The following is a 4,684-nucleotide window of genomic DNA, read 5'->3' on the forward strand; positions in this document are numbered from 1 at the left end:
ACTACATAGACCAATTCCAATGTGCATTATCAGTAATATATGAGAGTTTCAGTTGCTTAGCATTCTTATCAATACTTATATTGCCAGCTCTTTTACTTTTAGCCATTCTAGTATATTAAGTGATTATTTAAAAACAAATAAGGAAAAGGTATGGTTTTACTCCTCTAAGAAACATTTATTGATAAAACCAGTGATACACTTTGTCAGATGTTTGATTTTTTGACTTGCGGAAGGAATATTATATTGAGAACATACAAACATTTCCTTATCTCCAGGTTCTCATAGTCAGGTGAGAAAGACACAGGAAAGAAAACATGTACAAGTAAACTTTTTTTTATGGCACTTTGGGAGCACATACTGGGAGCTTTTTGCTTCTTTGTGGGAGGAAGGAAAAGGCTGCCAGATTCTGTCTTTTAAGTTAAGTCCTCTTTTTCCTAAATTGATGTACAGTTTTGTAGGTTCAAATGTCAGTGTTAGGTCTTGAGTATTTGTAGATTTATTTGTTTATTTTGAGAGGGAGAGAGAGAGTAGGAAGGGCAGAGGGAGAGGGAGAGAGAATCTTAAGTAGACTCTTCACTGAGCTCGAAGCCTGCCATGGGGCTTGATCTCAAGACCCTAAGAACTCTGAGATCATGACCTGAGCTGAAACCTGGAGTCAGATGCTTAACAGACTGAGCCACCCAGTCACCATGGGTCTTGAGGGTTTTTTGTTTTGTTTTGTTTTAAGATTTTATTTATTTATTCATGAGAGACACACAGAGAGACAGAGACAGAGACACAGGCAGAGGGAGAAGCAGGCCCCATGCAGGGAGCCCAACTCGGGATCCAGGTCATCCAGGATTAGGCCCTGGGCCAAAGGCGGCACTAAACCGCTGAGCCACCCAGGCTGCTCCAGGTCTTGAGTATTTTATTTTATTTTATTTTATTTTTATTTTTTAAAGATTTTATTTATTTATTCATGATAGTCACAGAGAGAGAGAGCGGGGCAGAGACACAGGCAGAGAGAGAAGCAGGCTCCATGCATCGGAAGCCCGACGTGGGATTCGATCCCGGGTCTCCAGGATCGCGCCCTGGGCCAAAGGCAGGCGCCAAACCGCTGCGCCACCCAGGGATCCCGGTCTTGAGTATTTTAAATGCAATAGAATACAGTAAGGGCTTTCCTAGCCAGAGTAATTAATCTTAATATGAAAATAGGCTTAAAAATAAGGAAAATGAATCTGAAAAGACTTCTTACCTGAAATATACATTGTTTGTACAGCCATTGAATAAATTGTCAGGTCCAGAGAAGTAAAAGATGGTTTTGGGAAGGAGGCCACTGGGCCAGGGAAAAACCAAGGGAAGACTGGAGATTTTGAGAGAGGTGGAAGGAGGACCAGACTGGCTGGAAATCTGAGCCTCTGGATCCTAGTTCCAGCTGTACCCTAACTTGAGTGCAAACCTGCACAAGCCAAATACTTGCAGGCCTATCTTCTTTCATCTATAAAATAAGAGCTTGGACCCCTAAGAGCTCTTTCATTTGTGAGATTTTGTGGTCTGCATACCATCCAGAAGGATAATTCAACAATGACAAAGGCCAGAGTGAAGAGACAGAATGCAGGGGAGGGGAGGGCAGGGCAATACAGATGACAGTTCTGCAGGGAGGGGGATGTGGCTTATATTTAAACTACAGGCAAACAGAGGGACACTGGAGACTCAGCAGACTATTAGGGGCACCAAGGAAAATCCAACTAGAGGCTGGCATGTGAAAGTAGTGATGTGCTAGGAATACACTATGCAGAAGAGCAAGAAGGAAGATTTCCAATAAGAGGACAAACCACAGGGACCAGGGATCCAGGAGCATTTCTTTATTCCTTCCACAAATGATTATTAAAAAGGGGATATTGTAGGGGAGAGTCAAAGAGGCAGGCTAGCATTTAGCATGAGGGAGGTCTGTGATGGGTACTGAAATGGGGATGCCGATATGGGTAAGGGGTGTCCCCACTTTGAAAGACTGCCAAAACCAAGCTGAGATCCCCTAACCATTCATTTCACAAACTCTTGTTGAGTAACTACCATGTTATAGGCATTGGAGATAAAGAACAATTTCTCGGGGATCCCTGGGTGGTTCAGTGGTTTAGCGCCTGCCTTAGGCCCAGGGCGTGATCCTGGAGTCCCAGGATCAAGTCCCACATCGGGCTCCCTGCATGGAGCCTGCCTCTCTCTCTCTCTCTCTCTCTCTGTCTCTCATGAATAAATAAAATCTTTAAAAAATAAAAACAAAAACAATTTCTTTTCTGGAGCTTAAGTTCTCGTAAGGAAAGAAAGTAAAAATAAGGTAAATAAAACGCATAGCACGTGATAAATGCTATGCTATAACTATGTTATAGTTAGTGATAAAAGCTAATAAAAACAGTGAGGAAGGATGACAGGATCGGATGCAAAGGGGAAGAGGTTGTAATTCTAACAGCTTGGTGAATGAGACGAGGACATCTTTTTTTTTTTTTTAATTTTTATTTATTTATGATAGTCACACAGAGAGAAAGAGAGAGAGAGAGGCAGAGGGAGAAGCAGGCTCCATGCACCGGGAGCCCGACGTGGGATTCGATCCTGGGTCTCCAGGATCGCGCCCTGGGCCAAAGGCAGGCGCTAAACCGCTGCGCCACCCAGGGATCCTGAGACGAGGACATCTGAATCAGAAGGGGCAGGACCGAGCAGCATTGACAGAGGGTACTGGACAGTCTCTCCAAAGAGGAACAGCAAGCGGAACAAGGAACCACAATGGAGAGAGGAACCAGGCTTCAGGGAGGCCAGTGGTGCTGAAGGGAAGAGGAACAAGGGGAGAGTAGTTCAAAGTATATTCTAGGCTCTTGCAGAGGGCAGGAAGGAGCCCAGCTCATTCTGGAATTCCCTAATTCACCTCCCTCCCTCCTCTCAGCATTTAGGGAACATCTCCTGTGCCTACATAGCTGCAGATACGGATACTGTACTGGATAAGACTGCGTTGCAATTGTCAGAACCAGAACAAAGGGTCAGGGTTCAACTGGAAGCAAGGCTAGATTATCCCGCACTTAATAAAGCCAGACCAGGCCTTAGATCCCTGTCTTCAGAAGACACACAGATCTTTAAACCAGTATGGCTCAAGGCTACTGGTGGTTCTCCAAGGGGGCAGAAGAGAGCCATAGAGAAGACACTAGGGTCCCCAGTACACTGAACTTAAATATATATAATTATACCAGGAACAACTACACATGATTTGAAATTTCAAACAGAATAAAAAGCACCTTAGATTTCTAAGCTGCTGATAATTTTAGACATCACTAGCCCAACCTCTTCATTTTATAGGCAAAACACAAGAGAAGTGACTTCTTTCTTTCTTTGTTTCTCTTTCGTTGTTTCTTTGTTTTCTTTCTTTCTTTCTTTCTTCCTTTCTTCCTTTCTTTCTCTTTCTTTCTTTCTTTCTTTCTTTCTTTCTTTCTTTCTTTCTTTCTTTCTTTCTTTCTTTCTTTCTTTTTCTTTCTTTCCTTTCTAAGATTTTATTTGTGAGAGAGAGTGAGAGCATGAAGAGAGAGAAGCAGATTCCCTGTTGAGCCAGAAGCCTGCAGAGAGCTGGGGCTCCATCCCAGCATCCTGGGATCATGACCTGAGCCCAAGGAAGAGACTTAACCCCCTAACCAACTAAATTACCCAGGTGCTACGAGAAGTGATTTCTTAAAATGACAGAGGGAAGGAGAAACAGTTCTCTGGCCTATCTGGCCAGTGTTCACTCACTCTTTTCCTTCTTTTCTTTTCTTTCTTTTCTTTTCTTTCTTTTCTTTTCTTTTCTTTCTTTTCTTTTTTCTTTTCTTTTCTTTTCTTTCTTTTCTTTTCTTTTCTTTTCTTTTCTTTTCTTTTCTTTCCTTCCTTTCTCTCTTTTTTTTCTTTGTAAACTTTACTGAAACAAGGACCCAAAAAATCTACTTAAGACTCAAAGTTGTTCCTCTCCATGGAAATCTTTAGTAAAAGGCAAAACATTTATATGATCTGAAGAGAAACCAGAGTATCCAGTGCACTCTTTTTTTATTCTCAATGAAAGTTTCAGAATAAGAAAAGCTATCTATCTAATCTATCTATCTAAACAGAGTACCTGGAATCAAATGGCCTGGGTTTGAATCTTTCTTTTTTTTTTTTTAAGATTTTATTTATTTATTCATGAGAGACACAGTGAGAGGGAGAGACATAGAGGGAGAAGCAGGTTCCCTGCAAGGAACCTGATGCAGGACTTGATCCCAGGACCCTGGGATCACAACCTGAGTCAAAGGTAGAGGCTCAACCACTAAGCCACCCAGGTGCACCACAAAGAAGTATTTTTTAAGTTGTCTTTTAAAATCACTGTGATCTAAATGCAAAGTGAAACTGTGCTAACTCACAGAGCACAAAGTTTAGGGCCAGACCTCAGGCCCTGCAGGATCAATTGCTTTGCGGGGAAGATTCCTGGAGAGGAGAACAGTGGCAGATACTACTGAAAATGCAGAGAAAGTGGGAGAAACACCCAAAACATTAGTCCTTGACGCACTGATGTCTTCCATTTGGCTGGTGACAGCAAGAGTGGAAGCAAAAGCTTTCGACATCAGAATGGAGATGTACCCCAGTTTTCATTCACAAACCTTGAGTTATGTAACATGTAAAGCAAGTAGTTGAACTTCAGTGAAACATTTAATGTGAGTTC

At 42.3% G+C, this 4,684-nt stretch overlaps 1 non-coding gene across 1 annotated transcript; it reads right to left on the reverse strand.

Annotated features, from left to right (window-relative positions):
- Positions 1–3,904: 3,904 nt before the first annotated feature.
- On the reverse strand, positions 3,905–4,019 carry LOC112652370 (U5 spliceosomal RNA). Its single transcript, XR_003131400.1, has one exon. It is a non-coding gene; the product is annotated as a U5 spliceosomal RNA (small nuclear RNA).
- Between the last annotated feature and the right edge of the window lie 665 nt (positions 4,020–4,684).

This window comes from Canis lupus, chromosome 13 (assembly GCF_003254725.2).
Source record: "Canis lupus dingo isolate Sandy chromosome 13, ASM325472v2, whole genome shotgun sequence".
NCBI lineage: Eukaryota > Metazoa > Chordata > Mammalia > Carnivora > Canidae > Canis > Canis lupus.